The 22,688-nt window shown below is 49.5% G+C and overlaps 1 protein-coding gene across 4 annotated transcripts in view; it reads left to right on the top strand.

Annotated features, from left to right (window-relative positions):
* Positions 1-18,995: 18,995 nt before the first annotated feature.
* WSCD1 (WSC domain containing 1) overlaps positions 18,996-22,688 on the top strand; it is a 47,687-nt gene continuing 43,994 nt past the window's right edge. The window contains exon 1 of one of the 4 annotated variants that reach the window (XM_044939405.1): positions 18,996-19,134. The gene's annotated coding sequence lies outside the window, so the exon portion shown is untranslated. Of the gene's footprint in view, positions 19,135-20,124; positions 20,429-20,746; positions 20,871-22,688 lie in introns of those variants that run through there. The other 3 variants (XM_044939406.1, XM_006060022.3, XM_044939407.1) reach the window with 3 other exon arrangements.

Below are 22,688 nucleotides of genomic sequence, written 5' to 3' on the forward strand. Positions count from 1 at the left end.
GATATGGAATCAGCTGGTCCTGAGTTTGCATACTGGTTTGTTCTGTTACAACTGTGTGACTTTGAGCTCTTCGCCACATGGTCTCTTGTGTCTGAGTGTGAGGAAACCACACCTGGTTTAGGAAGATGTGAAATGCAACTGAACACAGGCTAAACAACTTGCAGATGCCTTGTACGTGATTGGTGCACAAAGCATGTAGGTTCTTTTCATTTTTAAATTGTTCCAAAATCTGCCTTATTAAAGCTTCCTCCACTGGTTCCTTGGGGATCCCAGAGTGTGTCTGCCTCCTCCTCCCATGACAGCCTGGCAGATGTTTAAAGACATTTGAAGACAGACTGTCACATCTCCAATTCCTTCAGCATTTCCAGAAATCTAATGCTCCCTTCCTCTGGACTCACTGTTAGTGTGTGGCCCTAACTTTTGAGTTAGCACTGACCACTGCTGGACAGGTGGGACCCTAACCTCCCTCACTGCGCACCATAGATATCTATTCATTCATTCATTCACTCATTTATGCCTTCATTAATTCACATATTTGTTCACTTAGATACTTTACTGAGTCCCTGCCAGGTATCAGGCACTTGGCTGGGAACAAAGGACACAGTGATGAGTCTAATAATACATATTGTCACCCTTCACTGATTCATTCATGTATTGCTTTGTTAATTCATTGATTCAACAAATCTTTGTGTCAGTCTCCCTGCCCAAAGTTTCAGATGCAACAGAAAAGAAGATGAATGTGGTCCCTACCTTTCATTCATTCGCTCACATAATGATTATTCATTAATTTATTGAAGATCTAATATGTGCAAGGCAGACAGGAAGACAGATAAAAGGAAGAATTATTGGGATAAATGCTATCAAGAAAAGCACATTTCCCTGAGCACATGCAACCTTTCTCTATCTTTTCACACACTAACTCATCTGGTGGGTGAACTGAAGAGTAACTAGGCAATCGGCTTGGCTTTAAACTTTCTCTCGGGGTCAAGTGGGACTTGCAAAAGCTCTCCTCTGATTATAATGGCCCAAATTCGTAACACATATGATACCAAATACTAGCGAGGATGTGGAACAATAGAAACTGTCATTCATTGCTGGAAGGAATGCAAAATGGTGCAGCCCACCTTGAAAGACAGTTTGATGGTTTCTTACAAAAACTAGGCATACTCTTAACATATGAACTAACATTGTGCTCCTTGGTATTTACCCAAAGGAGCTGAAAACTTACACCCACACAAAAACCTGTGCATGGATGTTTATAGCAACTTTATTCTAATTGCCCAAACTTAGAAGCAACCAAGATGTCCTTCAGTAGGTGAATGGATAAATCAACTATTGTACATCCGTACAGTGGAAAATTATTGAGGGCCAAAAAAGAAATGTAACATACAGCACAGTCACTACAGTTCTTTATGTGTGTGAGTGCGTGCTCAGTTGTGTCTGAGTTTTTGTGACCCCATGGACTATAATCTGCCAGGATCCTCTGTCCATGGGATTTCCCAGGCAAGAATATTGGAGTGGGTTGCCATTTCCTTCTCCAGGGGATCTTCCTTTCTCCAGGCGGTCTCCTGCATTGCAGGCAGATTCTTTACCACTGAGCTACCAGGCAATAATAGTGTATTGCATATTATAAAGTAGCTAAGGGAGTAGATCTTAAAAGCTCTCATAACCAGAAAAAATAGTTGTAACTATGTATTCTATGTGTGTGCAGTGAAGAATGTCAACTAGACTTATTGTAGTAGTCATTTTATAATACATACAATTAAACAATATACAAATATATAATTACCAAATCAGTATGTTACATACCTGAAACGAATATAATTTTTTTAAAGATTTTTTTGATGTGGACCATTTTTTAAAGTCTTTATTGAATTTGTTACAATATTGCTTCTGTTTTATGATTTGGTTTTTGGCTGGGAAGCATATGGGATGTTAGCTCCCCTACCAGGAATCAAACCCACACCGCTTGCATTGGAAGGCTAAGTCTTTAGCACTGGACCACCAGGGAAGTCCCTGATATAATGTCATATGCTGATCAGATACATTTAAAAAGCAGTTTACACAGACAGAAAAAAAAAAAAAGAAAAGAAATGAGCTATCAAGCCATGAAAAGACATAGAGGAAACTTAAATGAAAGTGACTAAGTGAAAGAAGCCGATCTGCAAAGGCTACATTCTGTATGATTTCAACTATCTGGCATTCTGAAAGGAGCTTGTTTACTATGGAGGCAGTAAGAAAAGATCAGCAGCTGCCAGGGGATAGGGGAAAGGAGAGAGTAAGTGAAACACAAGGTCTTTTAGGGCAGTGAAACTACTCTTGTGATACTATAATGTTGGGAGCATGTCATTACACATTTGTCCAAACCCACAGAATGTCCAACGCCAAGAGTGAACCCCAATGTGAACTATGGACTCCGGGAGAGGGTGGTGTGTTGGTGCAGGTTTCTGGACTGTAAGGAATGATCCACTCTGACAGGGCATGGCGATAGTGGGGGAGGCCTTGCGCATGGAGAGGGCAGCGGGTATACGGAAACTCCCTGTGCCTTCTGTGCAATTATGCTGTGAACCTGACTCCTCTAAAAATGCAAGTCTATTTTTAAAAATGGTTTTATTCATGTATTTATTTTTGAGTGTGCTGTGTCTTCGTTGCTTTGTGCAGGCTCTCTCTAGTTGTGGTGAGCAGAGGCCACTCTCTAGTTGCGACAAGCAGGCTTCTCACGGCTTCTTTTGTGGAGCACTGGCTCTAGGACACGCGGGCTTCAGCAGTTGCGGCTCCTGGGCTCTAGAGCACAGGTTCAGCAGTTGCGGCTCCTGGGCTTAGCTGCTCCATGGCATGTGGGCTCGTCCTGTATCAGGAGGGGAACTCATGTCTCCTACACTGGCAGGCGGACTCTACCACTGAGTCCCCAGGGAAGCCCTAAAGTCTATTTTTTTCTTTCTTTTTTTTTTAAAAAAAAAAAGCTCTTCTCTGCTCCTCGAAGACCTGAGCCTCGCTCGAGTGGGACACTCTGTGTGTGGGAAGCCGGCACTAGTCTGACATGCCCTAGTCTGAGTGAACACAGCTGCCAGATTTGGGAATTTAGTACCAGCAAGCCTCTTGCATAATGCGCCTAAAGCCACATTTTCCATTTCATCTTTAGCAATAGTAAACCTGATATTTTGGCTCTCTGTCTTTTTTTTAACATGATTTTTTTTTTATGTGGATCATTTTTAAAGTCTTTATTGAATTTGTTACAACGTTGCCTGTTGTTTTATGTTCTGGTTTTTGACCTTGACTCATGTGGAATTTTAGCTCCCCAACCAGGGATTGAACCCACACCCTTTGCAATGGAAGGGGAAGTCTTAACCACTGAACTGCCAGAGAAGTCCCTGGCTCTGTCTCTCCTTTTTTTCCCCTCAACTTGCTCAAAATGTGGGAGGGTACCATTTATCAGAGGTCCCTTCAAAGATCCTCAACCTTTGATGCAGTGGGGAATTATTTTTTAAAAGACTGGAATTTAGGCACTTTCCTGGTGGCACTTTTCCAGTGGCTAAGACTCTGCATTCCCAATGCAGGGAACCTGGGTTTAATCCCTGGTCAGGGCACTGAAATCACACACGCAGCAACTAAGAATTCTCATGTTGCAACTAAAGATCTCACATGCTGCAACTAAGGCCCAAAGCAGCCAAATTAAAAAATATATATATTAAAAAAGACTGGAATTCAGAAAGCTAAATACACACATAGAATGGATCTGGGGCAGTCAGAACCTGTTATCACCTTGGACTTTTGCATATGTGCAAGGGAGCGACTGAACTGAACTGAACTGAACTGAAGGGCATTTTGACCTTGGTGATTTCTAGAAGCTTAGATCAGGCCAAATGGGTTTGTCTGTTCATTTGTTTGCTTTTACAGTTGTGTGTCATCTCTTAACAGTTCTGGGGTGGGCAGAAAGGTTGTGCCCCAGGCCAAGTGGTTTATTGACTTCCGAGGGTGACCTGATGCACGCAACAAACACTGGAGACTCCAGCCCCCTGTAAGAATTAGTACCACCATTCCCCATCTGGGTTTTGAACAAGGTGAGCCAATAACAAATAAAGATGGAGGCCCACAAGTCTTCTGTCTCTCCTCTATCAACCAGGCTGAAGGCTGTGACTTCCGGTCTGCTGGCTGGACTGAGGCAAGCCATCCCCCTGCAGGGGGGAGAGAAGTGCAGTCCTACCCCCAGGGGCGAGCTCATTCCCAAAAGGATGAAGAGACAGAGACAGACCAGGTGGGAGTTCTGGAAAAGCCTTCCATGAGGAAACCAGTCCAGGGAAGAAGGCATTCCCTTCTGATACTGTTCTTTGTGACGGGGATCCAGGAAGGGGAGCGTGAAGCTGGATTCAGATAGAACGTACGTTTTATTCTCTGAAAGCCGTGAATTCACCCGTCAGTGTGTTGCATTTGCTCAGTCTGGGGTATCCTGCTCAGGCACCCATCTTTTCTTTCCTCTGCATCCTCACCAGGCAGGGAGGGGTCAGTAAGAGTCAGGAAGCACCAGGTCCAGAGACACCTTAGGTATGGAAATTTGCTGACCACCATGCCTTGAGCTCATGGACTCACTGGCGTGAAGCAGATTCTCTGTTATTTGCTTTAATAGTAGGACCCAAGTAAATAATTCAGCAGCATTTCTGCTCTTCCAGCATGTCCGACTGCGACAATTAGTGTAGGTTCTGCTGGGATTGCCTTGTTTCCCACGTTCCTGACCTCTGACCCCTGTGAATTTAATTCTGCTCCTTTAATAATTTCCGAGCATATAGAATCTGTTGAGCGGGCAGGTTCCCTCCTGCAGAAATCAACTTAAATCCTGAAGCTGCACACTGCATATTCAAGAAGGCCGAGCCCTGCTTTGTTTCAGGTGCAAAGGAGAGAAGTTGCTCTGGATGCAGGCTGGGGAGCCAGGCAAGCCGGCCTGGGTGTCTGGGGCTGGGAGGGGGCAGCCTTTCCAGCACCCCTCGGATGAATAGCCTGCCTGGGATGCTTTTGGTTCCAGGACAGGCTCACTTGCTAAGTCCCCTGCAAGGGACAGAACAATTGTGAGAGTGCATGGTGGTGTTGATGCCAAAAGCTCAGCTTCTCTGTACCCTGGTGCTGAATTGAATCTCGGAGACAGAGTTTTGGGTGAAGCAGAAGAGGATCGTTTTATTACTTTGCCAGGCAGAGGGGACCACAGTGGGCTGATGCCCTCAAAACCATGTGCCGTGAGAAATTTTACAGTAATTGTTCAAAGAGGGTGTGATCAGCTTATGGGCATTCTTCTGATGGGTTAGTGGTGAGGTCAGTAGAAGTTAGCATTAACAACCTCAGGTCCAACTGGTCTGAGGTCTATCTGCTTGTGGGCAGACCTAACATCATTAATCTTTAACTTTTCCCACCTGGAGGGGGTTTCAATCTCTGCAAAATAGCTCAAAATTTTTGTTGTGGGTGTCCATTGATGGGGAAACACGACCCTGCCCCAAGGCTGCTCTTGACTGTTTCTCCCTGGTTTCGAATCCCCTCCCTTCCCTAATTAACAACTGCTTGAATCTGCCCACTGGACCTCAGGAAAGGTCATGGAAGCTGAATGAAAGCTGTTTTCTATAATCAAAGAAATGGGGGACACAGGAAGGCTTTGTGGAGCCCCAAAGGTCCATGCTCCCTATCAGTGTTTGGGTTGAAAATGCAAGCCTCTCCACTACCATTTACAACCTCCTTTCTTGTTGTTGTTCAGTCCCCAAGTCCTGTTTGACTCTTCTCCACCCCTTGGACTGCAGCACTCCAAGCTTCCCTGCCCCTCACCATCTCTCAGAGCTTGCCCAAATTTATGTCCATTGAATTGGTAATGCCATCCAACTACATGATCCTCTGATCTCTTCACACCTTCCTTTATTCAACAACAATTTAGGCTCCAGGTGCCAGACTGGAGGAGGCAAAGCTGAGAAGCATGTGGCCTTTAGGGATCCTCTGTGGCCCTTTAGGGAAAGATAGACATGTGCGGTAGACAGGTGTGGAGAGATTAAGCCACCCTGGAGTGTAAAATCATCTTGTAGTTTGGGCTCCATTGATGACCTTGACCCTGGAGAGGCCATTTGGTGCTCTGTCCGCAGAACTGCTAAACTGAACCAGTAATGGTCCAGCTTTCAGGTGGCTAGAACCATACAGACAATTTAGATGCTGTCAGGTAATACTTTTATACCTTGTGGCTAAATTAAGGAAGATGCCGGTTTGTAGAGAGATGGAGAGACAGAGAGGGACAGAGAGAGAGAAAGAGGCCATTCCTGAGATAAAAGCAAAAGTTAAATGGGGAAAGTGGGTACTTGCGTTTTCAAGTTTATATTCCAGGTCTTCCTGAGGCTCAGCTGTATTCTTGTCCCTCATATACTTACAACTAGCCCGTCTTTTTGCCTAAGTTAGTTTGAGTGAGTTCCTGATGCTTGCAAACAAAAGTGTTTGTAACCATACTGACAAATGGCGATCTAGTGGCCTGCTGGTCCTACAGAAGAGAGGAAGCTACAGGAGCTGGGACAGGGGATGTCTCACTCTAGGTGAAGCAGTCAGGCCAGCCAAGGAGGGCTTCATGAGAGGATCAAAATTCAATCACACTCATAAAGGGACTGGTAACAGTGGTGAATACTGTACCAGACACTCTTCTAAATGCTCCATGATTAGCTCAAAATTAGTTCTCACAGCAACCTAGGAAGTTGGGACAATGGTAATTCCATTCTTTCAGAAGGGAAAACTCAGACTCAGAGAAGCTAAGTTGCTTGCCAAAGATCATGTAACCCAGAAGTGGTGGAGCTGAGATTGGCATTCTGGTCTCTGGCTTCATTCAGCTACTAGGCTGTGCTGTCTCCGCTATCCAAGGCACTTCCTCAGGGTTAATTTCATGGACAAGGAGCAGGCAGGGCTGGGCTGAAGGCTGATGCCTCAGGTAGAGGAAACTGCTTATACAAGGAAATGTAGAGAGGAGTGGGAGAGGGTGATGAATCTGGGCATGATCCTATACACAATTTGCAGAGCCCAGTACAAAATGAGAATAGGGCACTCCTTGATCAAAAGTTATGAAGACTTTCAAGACAGGACTTCCCTGGAGGTCCAGTGGGTGAGAGTCTGCTTGCCAATGCAGGGGACATGGATTCGGTTCCTGGTCTGGGAGGACCCCAATTTCTCATGGCAACTAAGCTCGTGCCCTACAACTACTGAGCCTGTGCTCTAGAGCCCGGGCTCTGAAACAAGAGAAAACACCGCAGTGAGAAGCCCACACACCAACTAGAGAGTAGCCCCCCACTTGCTGCACCACGTGGGCGGCAATGAAGACCTGGCACAGCCAAAAAGAAATAAAATTATATACATATATAAATCTTTCTTTAAAAAAATGGAATTTCAAGACGGCCACAGCAGAGCCTTAAAACAGACACAGCCCTTCTGAATGTCAGGTTCTGCATGCCAGCCCAGGCCATGCACTCACCTAGAATTTTCTGCCTGGGGTTCAAAGAGAGCCAGGTGGGTATTGTGGTATCAGATGAGGGTAGGATGGGCCTTTTGTGCAAGATCAGAGGCTTTGGGTTTAATTCTAATTCTATATGGGTTGGGTCACCAGTGAAAGACTGAGAAACCAGTGATTCCATTCTAAGTTTGGGCTTACACCTAGAAGATCACTGTTGGCCCTACAGTTGAAAAAGGAAAATTATCCTTTCTATAGGTAATTCTGATAGGGGTTTTTCTGAATACAGCTTGCTTGGGATCTCTTGACTGTTGGAGAAGATGTGGCCAAGGAAGTTCAGAGGCCGAGGTGGGAAAATACTTATTTAGGGGATGTCAAATCCATTAACACAGTGCTTTTTTTAAGTCTCAGCTGGAGGGAAATATTTAAATAGAAGTCATTAGTGAGCATATTTCTGAAGCCAACAGCGCCTAATAAGTCAAAATTGCTTTCCCTAAAAATGCAACCTATTGAAGGTTTTTCAACACCCTCCCTTTCTGAAGTGCTCAATTAGGGTGAAAAAAAAATCCATAGCTCTCCCTGGATTGAAACTGCTGAAAGGCCGGAGTGCTTTCTGGTTAAGCATTGTCCAACCACAGTGATACAAATCAGCCCTTTAAGATAATTTATACCTCGGAGAGGACTTCGGAAATGGGCCTGCTTGGAGCTAAAAGCATCGTAAATAAGCTAGGTTGGGTGGCTGCGCCGACCATGCTGGCTGCAGTGGGAATTCTGGATGGGTCTCCTAGCTCCCCGCCCACCTCGAGCCTACCTGGTCCACATGGGCCCCTCCCAACATCCTTGCAGAGGACAAAGCCTCAGGAAGGGATGGGGACCCATTCACGTCCCCCAGAAGGTCCCAGGCTGTACCTCTGGACCATCTAGTGTGTTCAACCATGTCTCACTGGGTGCTGCACTCTACTGCCCCAGGGCCAGGAGCTGACAGTGAGGAGGGAGGGTCCAGTACCAAAGGCCCAAAGACACCGTGGAAAGAACCAAGTGGCTTCCTTGGGCTCAGAGGTAAAGAATCTGCCTGCACAAAACCCAGGTTTTGTGGAAACCCAGGTTTGGTTCCTGGGTGGGGAAGATCCCCTGGAGAAGGAAATGATCTCCAGTAGTCTTGCCTGGAGAATTCCATGGTCAGAGGAGCCTGTTGGGGTCACAAAAAGTCAGAAACGACTAACACTTTCACTTCACTTCATCAATATTAAGGTAAAAACAAATACATACACAAAAGCACCTACGTGTTTGTGTGTGCACGTCCAGCTGTGTGTGGGCATGTGCTCTCACATGCGTGTGTTGCAGTGCACTTTCGTGTTCATGCGTGCAGGTGTGCACTGCTTGCACGCGCATATATCTATGTTTGCACACGCATGCGTGTGTAATCAACCCTGAGTATTCATTGGAAGGGATTGATGTTAGCTGAAGCTCCAATACTTTGGCCACCTGGTGTGAAGAGCTGACTGAGTGGAAAAGGCCCTGATGCTGGGAAAGACTGAGGACAGGAGGAGAAGGGGACAATGGGGGATGCGATGGGGGATGGCATCACTGACTCAATGGACATGAGTTTGAGCAAACTCCAGGAGATGGTAAAGGGTAGCGAAGCCTGGCGTACCGTAGTTCATGGGGTCACAAAGAGTCAGGCACGACTTAGTGACTGAGCAACAACCACACCTGGGGGAGTCAGAAAACTTGAATCAGGGACCGAGTGTCATGTTTGGAGCAAAAGCTGGCAAAATGTGGGTGGCGCTTTTGGCTGGGTCAGTACTGGGGTTGGTGAAGGGGTTCCTGCCTGAATCTTGTAGAGCCTAGAAGGATCCTAAGGACGAGAGTGGCTTGACCACATTTGCGTTTTAGAGACTGTAAATGCCTGCATGTAAGATGTAATTATTTTTCTCCAGTATTTCCCTCAGAAAAAGATTCCTTCCAAAGTCTGTTGTGTAACAAACAGGGCACTGTAGAGATTGTTTCAAAAAGCCGAGTTGTCTGGGGAAAGACCTGGTAGCCAGAAACCCCTCAATCTGTTGGTAAAAATAAAAAAAGATCAAGGCATTGAACACAGATAGAGTAATTAATCATTCCTGAGAATAATTATTATTTTTAGGCAAAAATTAGATAAAAATTATTATTTTACCTAATTATAATAACAGGTAATAATTATTATTACCATCCCCAGAATTGTGGGATGGTATCATAAGCGAACTTTTCAAAGGTTATCTTTATTTTATTTTTGCCCATGCCAGGTGGATTTGCAAGATCTCAGTTTCCTGACCAGGGAACGGAGAAGCCCAGGCCAAGGCAGCAAAAGCCCAGACTTCTAACCACTAGGCTCCCAGGGAACTCCCACAGAGGCTGTCTTTCAAAGGCACAGAGGAGAGTCCTTTCTTTTGAGGAGGCGGTCCTAGTGAGGGGTAAAGTTACACCCACAGCTTGCAGCTGATGGGAAGAACTGACTCATTGGAAAAGACCCAGATGCTGGGAAAGATTGAAGGCGGGAGGAGAAGGGGAGGACAGAGGATGAGATGGTTTGATGGCATCCCAGACATGCTGCTGCTGCTAAGTCACTTCAGTCGTGTGACCCCATAGACGGCAGCCCACCAGCCTCCTCTGTCCCCAGGATTCTCCAGGCAAGAACACTGGAGTGGGTTGCCATTTCCTTCTCCAATGCATGAAAGTGAAAAGTGAAAGTGAAGTCGCTCAGTCGTGTCCGACCCTTCGAGACCCCAGGGACTGTAGCCTACCAGGCTCCTCCATCCATGGGATTTTCCAGGCATGAGTTTGAGTCAACTCCTGGAGTTGGTGATGTACTGGGATGTCTGTCGTGCCGGAGTCCATGGGGTCACAGAGTCGGACACGACTGAGCGACTGAACTGAACTTGCGGCTGGGTATGGAGGAGTCAGATGTGTGTCTACCGGGCGGGACTGCGGCTGCGGATGGAAGCAAGGTCCAGGATCGGCGGTTGAGTTGGGGGGCGGCCGGGGGCGGGCAGGTGGGGCTGGGGGAGAGGCAGGTTGGCAGGGGTCGGGGCTAGGCCCCAGCTTGGCTCTGGTGGCTCCTGCAGGGACAGGGGTGTCTCTGAAGTGCCACGTTCGCTCAGCACCAGCTCCTGTCTTGGAAATCGAGGTGACAGAGACTTAGTGACTCCTGGCATTGGCTGTCACTTCCCATTTCCCTGCTCCTCAGAGCGTGGTCAGGAAGGGGTGGAAGCTGGTCAGATGCACACCTGAGCCCTGTCATCCCTCAGGTGAACAGGGAAGGGGACCAGGAGAGTCCCAGGGGTCAGGAACCAGGCCTTTGCTTTCTGGGAGTGCTGAGTTGGCTTTCTCACCTGGGGTCTCTCAGGGAAGCGGGTGGATCCACTGTTTGTCTGAGACTCAGCTTGAGATGATCGAGGTCGAACTCATACATATAGAAACAGATCTCTCTCCACGCTCCCCCTGCCATTGGTTTCCACGGTAACAGGCAGGCCTGGGGATGACAGTCAGGATGGTCAGGACCCCACTGTTCTCTACCCCTTCCCCATATCACTGATTCTACCTGCCGGTGAAAAATTTCCCTGGCTCTTCAGCACCTAGCTCCAGGATAAAGGCCAAATCTCTCGGGTTCCCCTAACACACTCCCTGCCCCCATCCGCTTGCCAACCACAGAGAATTTCTCCCCTTCCCTTCAGCACTCCAGGTGTGCTGTCCTAGTCTCAGCTAACTTGCACCAGCCCCTCCGCATCCTAAAGTATCCTTTCCCCTCCATCCACTTCCCCTCCATCCATCACCATTTCTTCTTTGAAGTCTTCTCAGTCTCAACACCTGTTCTTCGAAAATATTCTTGCTCTCTTGAGCTGCTCCAACTGGTGAAAGCAGGGTCGGCAGGGACAATCTGAATTAGACACTCTCAGGGTCTTCAGGTCCCCACCAGCATCCAGACCTTACCCACCATCCTCCAGCTCTCTGCCCTTCCAGGCACCAGTGCACACCCCAGCCTTAGGTACAATTCCCTAAGGCCTGGATGAAGCAAGAAGTAAGAGGGCGCTCCAAGCATCATTCACTGCTCTCATCTTTCCCTGGCCCATGGCAGGTGCTGTCCTAGGTCCAGGGAAAGCAGCCTTCATGAACTTTAGAACGACCTCTGCCTTTGGATTTCAAAGTCTAGTCTCGGAAGTGGAAGTGGAAGTGTTTTTTGCTCAGCTGTGTCCACCTCTTTGTGACCCCATGGACTGTAGCCTCTGTCCCTGGGATTCTCTAGGCAAGAATACTGGAGTGTGTAGCCATGCCTTTCTCCAGGGGATCTTCCAAACCCAGGGATTGAACCCAGGTCTTTTGCATTACAGGTGGATTCTTTACACCCCTGCCCCCCCAAAAATATGACTAAAAATTGTGAGAACACATCCAAAGGGAAAGAAATAAGTAACTTGGTGCATGTAAGGTGGGAAGCACAGGACCAACTCCCCCCTCCCCAAACATACATGTTATCTCCTCGCATTCTTATTATCTCCATTTTACAGATGGGAAAACTGAGGCTCTGAGAGGTGAAGAACATTGCTCAGGGACACACACCACATGATTAGTGAACGGGAGAATCTGTCTGCTCTTCCAGAGACTGGTGAATTTCTTGCTCCAGTGCATCTCTGTTCCTTCTTAGCACTTCTGTCCCTTGGTTCCCCTATCCCCCAGCTGCCCTTGGGGAACACACATAAAAGGAAGCAGAAGGAACTAGACAAAACATGGGGGAACACTTTATTTATCCAGCCGAATTTGCTCCACTCCCGTGTGTGTCCTGTTATAGGATAGTTTCCTCCTGTGGGTGAGCTCACACATCTGGGGTGTCTGGCACCAGGGTGCATGCAGGGCAGGGCTGGGAATTCCATTCCTCAGCAGCTCTTTTCTCTCCGTCTCCCTAGAGGATTCCTGGATCCCACTCAACGATCTTTAGGAGAGTAGCTGCTCTCCCTCCCTCCTTCTATCCCTCCCCACTTCCTCCCCTTCCCATGATCCCCTGAGCTCTAGCCATGATGTTGACTATGTCCTCTTTTAGTAACAACTCAGCAGCACCCTTTCCAGAGAATTCCTCCATGATCTGAGATGGAGGACAAGCACATGTGTGTTGGCCTTGGGATGATCGAGCAGGGACAGGAGGCTGTCCCTGTGTGTCCCCTGGGTGGGTTGGGAGGATGGACAGGTGGGTGGACATGAGTGACCAAGTTAGAGCCCATGGGGGTGAGGCCCTTTGAGGCCAACCAAATCTGAACTCCAACCCAGCTTTTCTGCTTTCTGGGTATGTGATTTTGGCTCAGTCACTTAATTCCTCTGAGCCTTAGTCTTCTCATCTGTAAAATGGGGCTAAAACAGTACATATTTAATAGAGTTGTGAAGAGGATTACATAATCAACATATGTAAAATGCCTAGCATAGGACCCAGCAAGCCATGATTCTTCCTAAGTGACACCATCTTCCCCTGTCACGTTCACCTAGGGCAGACAGGTGGTAACATAGATATTTCCTCTGTCAGTAAATCTCTGAATGGCTCTACATGCCTCCCCCCACCCTGCCACACACACACACACACATGCACATACACCTTCTCCTCCTACTTGGCTTCTGTGTTTCTCCATCCTGGCTTTTATCCCAAGCACAAAGCTGTGGAAACACTGATGGGGGGTGGGGGTGAGAGATTAAATTTGGATGTGCAATCTGGGAAGACTTCAAGGAGGAGGGAGAGTTTGTTCCAGGCCCTGAAAGAGCAACAGATTGCAAGGAGAGGGGCATTCCAGGCAAAGGAGATAGGGTGAGTGAACTCCAGAGATGGGATGGCAAAGGCTGATGGGGGGAGATGACAAAGAGCTTGGGAAAACCTCAAGGTGGGGGGCCAGAGGAGGATGGAGAGGGGTGGATGGTGACCTGGGCAAGATGGGGGCAGGGCTGCCACATGAAGGGGCTTTGAGTAGGTAAGGCTATTCAGGGCAGAGGACAGGAGGGTGCTGGGGTGACAGCCGTGAACTTGAAGACAAATGAGCTCCCTGTGGTCATGGAGCTCAACATCTATACAATCCAACCTTTCTGCTTACCCTCCGCCTCCTGTCTGCCTGCTTCTCCTTATGTCCATCTGCACGGCCCTAGCCCTTCCACTCACTTTCCACTCATCCACCTGCTTGTACACCAAAACTTCCAGAAGGGAGAAACTCAAAATATGCAAGATCTTTAGATTTCTACTCACTTGGTTCGCAAACTTAGTTATTAGGACTTTGCTGTTCCTTTGCTGAATATTGGTGGCTCACAATTTGAAGGATAAAAGCACATAGGAGATCAGGGTATATTTCTATACAAATAGATCTTATTTTTCTAACAAGTGTCCACAGGGAAGGGGGTCATCCATTGGTTCACACCTGGGTCTCTTCTGTCTTTGTGCTCTGCCCCACATAGAGGATTGGCTTGTCATCTCATGGCCTTGAAGTGGCCACTCCACTTTTTGGCATAGCAGCACAGCTGTGTTTAAGGTTCTGTAATAGAAATTCCTACAAAGGGGAGGGAGAGAAAGGGATTGGAAAGAACCAAACATGTTTCTCTTTCTTTTATTAAGCTTTTTATTTGTATTGGGGTATAGCCAATTAACAATGTTGTGATAATTTCAGGTGAACAGTGAAGGGACTAGGCTATAGGTACACATGTATCCATTCTCCTCCAAACTCCCCCCCATCCAGGTGGCCACATAACATTGAGCAAATTTCCATGTGCTATACAGTAGGTCCTTGTTGGTTATCCATTTAAATATAGCAGTGTGTACACGTCCATCCTAAACTCCCTAACTGTCTCTCCCATTCTTTCCCCTGGCAACCATAGCTTATTCTGTTAAGTCTGTGTGTTTCTTGTTCTTAAAAATATTTCCAAACGAAGGTTTAATTTCCCTTGATGAAGATGTTTATGGAGACTTTACTGTGCCTATTACCATTGATGTGCTGTTTTCAATCAGGTTGAAGTGAGGGGAGATGGCCAACTATGTAAGCGGATGAATATGGGCCCCATGCGAGTAGGGGGATGGAAGGGCAGGGCTGAAGTGGGAGTTTCAGGGCGGCAGCTCACCTTCCCCAGTGACATGCCCTGTGTGGCCAGGACACTCAGATTGAAGAGAAACACGGGAAATGAGCAGAACCTGCATATCAGGTACAGGAACTGGCTAGTATTACATTTGGAACTTCATGTTGTATTTCCTCCAGCCACTAGCCATCTGCCAGCCCCTATCCTGTTGAAATTTCTTCCATTGTGGCCTCTCCTCGTCTTCTTTCCCTAGGATGCTGACCAGGTCTCTTGTAATGGACCGTAATAGGCTCACGCATAGAGATGGTATCAATAGTCACATGAGGGACTTCCCTGGTGGTCCAGTGGTTGAGACTTCACCTTCCAATGCAGGGCATGTGGGTTCAATCCCTGGTAGGGGAATTAAGATCTCACATGCGTCATGGCCAAAAAACCAAAACATAAAACAGAGGCAATATTGTAGCAAGTTCAATGTAGATTAAAAAAAAAAATAGCCACTTAATGCCACCAGGTTCAAAAATCCTTCTAGTCTGAGATGTCCCGTTTGAATTGAGCCCTCTGGACATTTCACAGGGTACCTGGCCAGTATTTCTCAGGACTGTCAAGGTCATGAAAGTCAAGGAAAGAATGAGAAACTGTCACAGAACAGAAGAGACTAGGGAGAGGGATAACAACACAATGTGGTACCCTGGACCCTGAATAGAATCTGAAACAGAAAGAGGACACAAATGAGGAAAGAGGAAACACAAATCAAGTCTGGAGTCTAGTCAATAGCAAGCAGCATGCCAAGCTGAAATTCTCAGCTTTGAGCAAGGTGCCCTGGTCACATAAGATATTGTGTTAAGTCACTTTAGTCGTGTCCGACTCGGCAATCCCATGAACTATAGCCTGCCAGGCTCCTCTGTCCGTGGGGTTTTCCAGGCAAGAATACTGGAGTGGGGTGCCATTTCCTGTTCCAGGGAATCTTCTCAACCCAGGGGTTGAACCCACGTCTCCGGTGTCTCCTGCATTGCAGGTGGATTCTTTACCAGCTGAGCCGTAGGGAAAGCCCTATAAGACATTAACGATAGGGAAAACTAAGTGAGGGGCACACAAGAATGCTCTATCTTTGCAACTTTTTTGGAAATCTAAAATTATTCCCAAATAAGAAGTTCATTAACATGAACCCATCTCCTCTTGAATCACTGCCATCTGCTTGAGGTGCTCCAGCAGCTTTTCTTAAATGACAGCTTCCAAGTTCAAGGCCTTTGATGAATGACTTACAGAGAAGTTCATAAAAATGGAGCAAAGATAGGGTGCTTCCTCTGCTCAGCACGCACGTGCACACCAGGCAGGAGGAGCAGAGTGGGGGTCCACTCTGCCACCCTCTCCACCAGACCCGACTTCCTGCCCCAGCACCCTTACACCCTCTGGCTGATAACTGAGCCCATGAGCCCTGCGTCTAACCTGACAGACCTCTGCCCTTGGCTGGTGATCCTTCAGTGCTTTCTGTTCCCCAGCCCCAACCCGTTGCAGACAGGAAGGGTCGCAGGGTCAGGCAGTTCTAAACTGAATCCAACACACTCTTGGCCAGCACCTGCAACATTAGACCCCACACCACACCACAGCCAGGAAGAATTGTCATCATACCACCAGTTGGAGGAATCATTCATGTCATCACTTACTGAATATATTGCCCTGTGCCAGGAACTCTGCACTAGAAAGTGGACTCTTTGCCCATTTTGCAGATTAAAAAACTACATTCGGGCAAAACGATTCCATTTGCCCAACCAGAGAAGTGCTCTCGTTTCGTTCCCCTGCCTCTCTCAAAGCAAGGCCCTTCACTTATGAATTAGACGACCGCCCATTTTACAGAAGGAGAAGGCAATGGCAATCCACTCCAGTGTTCTTGCCTGGCAAATCCCATGGATGGAGGAGCCTGGTAGGCTGCAGTCCATGGGGTCACAAAGAGTCGGACACGACTGAGCGACTTCACTTTGACTTTTCCCTTTCATGCGTTGGAGAAGGAAATGGCAACCCACTCCAGTGTTCTTGCCTGGAGAATCCCAGGGACGGGGGAGCCTAGTGGGCTGCCATCTATGGGGTCGCACAGAGTCGGACACGACTGAAGCGACTTAGCAGCAGCAGCAGCAACAGCAGCATTTTACAGAAAGGCAAACCAGGACAAAAGAAGGTAAGTTCGGCATGAGGTCACACAGCTTATTCTAGTCTAGTCAGAAAAGGAACTTGGGGGACTACCCTAGTAATCCAGAGGCTAAGACTCGTGCAGGGGGCCCGGTTTCAATCCCTAGTTGGGGAACTAGATCCCACATGCTGCAGCTAAAAGATACTGCATGCCACAGCTAAGACCTGGCACATTTCTTTATTTATAAAAAAAAGAAAGAAAGAACAAATATTTTTTTAAAAAAGAAAAAAATGCAACTCAGGCTTCCTCCTCATTCTGATCCCAGTTGCCTCTGGATTCCTGAAACTTTCAGGGCACCTCTGGCCCCTACCTAGGAAGTCCAGCTGCTCCCAGACCAGACCTTGCCAGGCGGAGGGTACAGATCCCCACCCTTCCCCACCTCACACTCTGATATCTGCAGACACAGCTCAGCAGGGGGTACAATTACCATCTGTGTGGCTGGCGTCTTCACAGAGGCATATTTAAGCCTCTGCAGCGTGCTCATGGGAGAGAGCAGGTAAATAGGCAGAGTAGCAAAGTGGTGAAGTCAGTTTCAGGTCTGAGTGCACAGAGGGAGCACCAGTCATAGCACCACGGGGGAATAAAAGCAAAGGAGGAGAGAAGAAACTGCATCCTCGTCTTTTCAGATGTTGCCAAAGGTTTCCTGGGTCTCTGAATGATGCTTTTTCCAATGATGCAGGGCTCCGCCAGGAGCGTAAGGCAACCTTCACAGGCTACTCTGGGATGGTCAAGGCTGTGTCACCTGCCAGGGTCCTGATGGAGCAGTAGCCAAGAACTATGTAGTTGAAGGAGGAGGGTGTTCAGATGCAGATGCTGGCAGGTACTGGAGGGGCACCTGCTTCCATAACCCACCTTAGGCCCCTGGCAGGGGGATGAAAGGCCATGTGCCATCCAGGCACTCAATCTTGGTCTCCCTACTGGCCAGTAGCACCCAATGGACCATTATAAAGTGGTTGGACAAAAACGTGGATCTGTCTGTAACTTGAACAGGAATAAGCAGTCTCTGAGTTCTTGGGAAGACACATGGAGACTATTGGGAAACTGTTTGGGTTCCTTAAAAATACGTCATGCTAGGCATATTGCATTTTTAAAAACCAGTTAATTATTTATCTAGTAAATACGTGGTGGGCATGCCTATGTGCCAAGAATTAAGCTAGATACTAAGGATATAATTCTGAATGAGATGAGAATTTTCCTGGCTTTGTGGGGGCTGAAATTCTAGCTGTGGGGGCTGGGAAGGTCTGGGAGAAGACAGACAATAAGCAAGTAAATCCACAAGGTGAGGACGGAGTATGCTTTATGCAGCCTGGGATGTCTGGGCAGGCCTCTGGGGAGGTGACATTTGGAGGATGAGAAGGTACTGTAAGCCTGTGGATCAAGAGACCATTGCACAGGTGGCATTTCTGGATCGTAGCAAAGCCTTGGGAGAAAGCTCTTCATATCATGTTTACTAAAAGGCATTACGCGTGTATCCTGTGGCAGACAGTGCTACAAGCTCACCAAGCATTTCCCTTGATCCTCACAAAAGCCCAAGAATGGGTGCATTTTCTCTAATTTGCAGATGAAGATGGTGAAGGCATGCAGCACTTATTTTGAGTTCTAAGGGGGGGCCAAGGGCATGAAAGAATTAGGGCCAGCTCCACTGGCATGAGCCTCGTGCAGGGCATGGGGCCTGAGCTCAGAAGGGCTCTACGCTGGGTTTCACGCGTCTGTTCTCTTTTCCTGAAGTTCTTACCCATTCTTGAACAAAGGCCCACATTTTCATTTTGCACTGGGTCCCACAAATGATGTAGCTGTCCTGGAGAGGGCTTCGAAAATCAAAACACAATGCAAAAAATGTACAGTGGATTATTGTTGTTGGTAATAATAGCAACAATGGACATGAACTTGAGCCAACTCTGGGAAATAGCGAAGGACAGGGAAGCTTGGCATGCTGCAGTCCATGGGGTCGCAAATAGTCCCACAAGACTGAGTGACTGAACAGCAACAATAATAGCAACACACACATTCACACTTCAAAGAGATGTGTATGGGGGCTTTCCTGCAAGCATCATCCCTCACTTCCTGTTCCCTCCTCCAGGTCCTCCCCGGCCCCAGCACTCCCCTCCTTCGTCCCAGGGAGGGGGGCTGACTCTCCGAATTCCTGCACTTGGCCTGACTAGCCGGGCTAACCTAAGCGCCTCCCTTTCCCCTTTGGGTGCCACTTGACTGACCTACATAAAGCTTCAACTGGTCCCCAGGCTAATCCTCTCCCCGCCTGCCCTCCACCTGTTGAAAACGGCTCCTCCCAGCCTTGCCAAGCAGTGCTGCCCCTAGTGGGAGTCGGAGGTATGCAACTCCCTTTCAGGAAGACCCGCTTAGAGCCATGCCAGCGCCACCTGTTCCCGCAGCCTCTGCTGGTCCCCAGTCTTCGGAGCATCTCAGCAGCCAGACCCAGGTGAGACAAGGGCCAAGGATGTGCCTGGCAGGGCAGGGGCAGCACGGTGGCTTGGGGACTTCTGAGGAGCAGGAGTGGGGCGTGGAGGGAGAATCCTGAAGGTTGGATCCAGTCGTTATTTTAAAAAGGGGATGGGTGTGTAGCAGTGTGGTTGTATACCTGTGTGTCTGTATCAGCGCCTATCCACCTCAGGGGGTCTGTGGGCCAATGGCCAGTATGACTCTCTACCAGCAATGTGTGTGTCAGTGGACTCTGGTGTGTGGATCACCACACCTCGGTGTGGGTCTGTCACTGTGGGTCTGTGTGGGGCAGTGCAGTGGTTGGTGGTAGAGCCCTGAGTGTGTGGGCATGGGAGATGGTGTCGGTGTATTTGTCTGAGGGGTAGCGATCTGTGGGTGTCTGTCTCAGAGTGCGTGTGTGAGTGTGTGTGTGTGCGTGTGTGTGCATAAGGATGTGAGTGTTAGTGTCTAGCTCTGCATGGGACAGTGAGCCAACGTGTGTCTGTCTGCCTCTGTGGGTTGGTATCAGAGTGCTGCAAACTGGGTAGCTGTCAGTGTCCCAGGACAGAGCCCTGTGTGTGTGCGTGTGTTGTGTGTGTGAGTGTGGGTGTCAGAGTGTCTGTGAAGCAGTGGTTCAGTGTGTTTGCATCACTGTGTGTCCCCGTGTGTTTGGGCGAGTGTGGGAGCCTGTTCCTCTGTGTGGCAGTGTCCAGTGTGTTTGTGTAGACGTGTGTTGGTGTGAGCGCTACTGCATTAGCCTGGTGTGTATTACAGCAAGGGAGGTTCTTTGTGTGTGTATGGGAGTGTGTGTATGGAAGTGGGTGCCGGCTACTCTGCTTCCCAGCAGCGAGTGTGGCTGCGCCGAGTGGGCTGGTCCCCAGGACCGGGGCGACCCCTCCCACGGGCGGCGGGAGAACGGTCGCCTCTAGGACCCGGCGGCGGCCGGCCGCTGTCCCCGGGCCGCGCGAGTGAGCATGTGCAAAGCCGGGCGCCCGCTCGCCCGCTCGCCCCGCTGCCCGTTCGGCGCCCGCTCGCTCTGCCGCCGCGGTTCAGCCCGGACGTCCGCAGCCCAGGGAGCCAGGCGGCGGCGCCCTGTGCCCGGGGCGCATTGGGCCGCTCCTCGCCGCGGGCCACCCGGGGGCGTGCGGGCGCCGGGGGCGCCTAGGCTCCGGGCACTGCGGGGCTGCGGGCTCAGCGCCCCGGGGAGGCGGGGAGCGGGCGCCCCAGCTGGCCGCGATCGCGTGGGTGAGTGCGGTCTCCGGGTGCTCCAGCCGGGACCCCTGCGCGGGCAGCGGGTAGGGTTCCCCCAGCCGCGGGCCAACAAGTTTGTGTAGACGCGGCCGGGAGCGCGGCGGGGCTGCACCTGCTCCGGCTCGGGGCGCGCTGGCGGGGGGTGCCTCTCGCGGGGCCGGGGCGGCTTCGCCCGGGAGTGTGTGCACTTGGGTGGAGGGAGGTTTCGGACGAGCGGGATGGGGCGGGGGTGCTCAAGGCAGTTTCCCAAGCCGCATACCCGCCTTGGAACCCTCAGAGACTGTCCGTTTTCCGGGATGGAGCCTTGGATCCGGGCCCGGGGAAGGGGTGAGGACAGGTTTTGGGGTGCGCACTGCCTTTTCTTAGAGCAGACGTTTACCTAGCGGCAGCTCCCTCTCGTTCGGCTAGCACGCCAGGTTTCCGGTCAGCGGAGGTTTTTCTCCGTCTCTTGGTGAACTTGAACGGAGGCATGGGCAAAGGCGAAACGTATGTATTTTGTCCGGAAAATTACCCTAAGTAGAGCTTTTGCATCTTCCTAAGTGTAGAAGGAGATTCATGACTGGAGGCTGCTAATTGCGGTTTTTCGTTTCTCAGGAGAAGCCTCGGGGGGTCCTCTGCTCCGGATAACCTCCCGGGTGTCTGTTTTCCCTGAGCATCTGTGCCGACGAATGATGCCGGCTTGGTGCCGGCTTGCGCCAGTGGGGAGGCAGGAGCGGGGAGGGAGACCTCTGACCCTTCTCTGAGCACTGGGAAGGCTGGACGTGAAGGTTCCAGTCTCACAGCCCTGCCCTGGGATCCCGCTGCTGCCCACACTCGCCTGGTCCCCAGCAGCACCTAATATGGACAGACTCGGAACTCCACTGCACTTTTCTAACAACATTAGACGCTGTCGTCTCTCTTTTCGCTGGAAGGCAGGCTTCAGTTTATGGAGTATTTGGCTTATCCCATGTCAGAACGCCATGGTTGGGATCAGGAGATGGGGAGAGGGAGTGACTTTTTCTTTTTCTCCTCTGAATCGCCTAGGTTTTCAGGCACAGGAAGTGAGGGCTGGTAGAGAGGGGAATACAGGCAGCAGAGGGCTGGCTTGCTGTGCTCTGCCTGCAGCAACCTCGACCTGGCGGTTGCAAGTGCTAGAGAGAAGGCAAGGTCGGGGGAGGTTCTTTCCAGTATTCCCCTCACCGCCCTCACCCTCCCCATACACTTAGCTCTGGCCTCACAAGTCCCTTGGAGATGATGCCCCGGTGGGCCCACTGGTTTCCCCCAGAGCCCAGTGGTTCCATGGGGGAAGAGCAGCTGTGTTCATCTCCTGTGCACACTCGCTAAAGGAAGCTTGGCCGACAGCTGGGCTGGTGGGGTTAGCCTGGCAGCCCTCATCTTCCTCGAGGAGAAGCCCCCTGGCCCTTCCCTGCTGCAGCATCTTCCAGTCTTCACCAGGACTATTTCCACAGCTCCTCTGGAAGCATGCTTTATTTTAGGGTGAGGGGTTCCCTTATTTCACTTGGAGCCCTGTGGGGTGCTGTCCTGTGTCCTGTGTGTCTGGCTGGAAGTGAAGAGACGCCTGGATTAAGCAGATGGCTGGCCCCCTCCCCTTCCCTCCTGTCTGCCTAGTCAGGCAGAAGCAGATATTGTGGGCCACCAGTTGGCTGCTAAAGCCTGAGCCCTCGGAGCACTGGGGAGTGAGTTGCAGAGCTGCTTTCCTGTAGAGTCTGCCTCAGCAGGCAGCCCCAAGCCTCCAGGCTGGGACTGAACTGTGTCTGAGCAGTGCTTCTTGGGAAGGTATGTTTCTCTATAGACACACCTGGCTTGTGCTTCCATCCGGCTCAGACCCCAGTCAGCCTTGGCGAGGCCAGTCCCCTGGATTCTCCATCTGGAGCTTCACTGAGGCCAGGGCAAAGGACTCTGGAGCAGTTCTGTGTTTATCTTTTAATTTTTCAATCATTTTTTTTTGGAGTGTGGTTGCTTTACAATATCATGTTAGTTCTGCTATACAGCAAAGTGAATCAGCTATAAATGTAGCTCCCCTCTTTTTTGGATTTCCTTCCCATTTCGGTCACCACAGAGCACTGAGTAGAGTTCCCTGAGCTCTATGGTAGGTTCTCATTAGTTATCTGTTGTATACATAATATCAGTCATGTCTACATGTCCATCCCAATCTCCCAAGTCATCTCACCTCGCTTCCCCACTTGGTGTCCATAAGTTTGTTCTCTGTGTCTATGCTGCTGCTGCTGCTAAGTTGCTTCAGTCGTGTTCGACTCTGTGCAACCCCATAGACGGCAGCCCACAAGGCTCCCCTGTCCCTGGGAT

Source organism: Bubalus bubalis, chromosome 3, assembly GCF_019923935.1.
Source record: "Bubalus bubalis isolate 160015118507 breed Murrah chromosome 3, NDDB_SH_1, whole genome shotgun sequence".
NCBI lineage: Eukaryota > Metazoa > Chordata > Mammalia > Artiodactyla > Bovidae > Bubalus > Bubalus bubalis.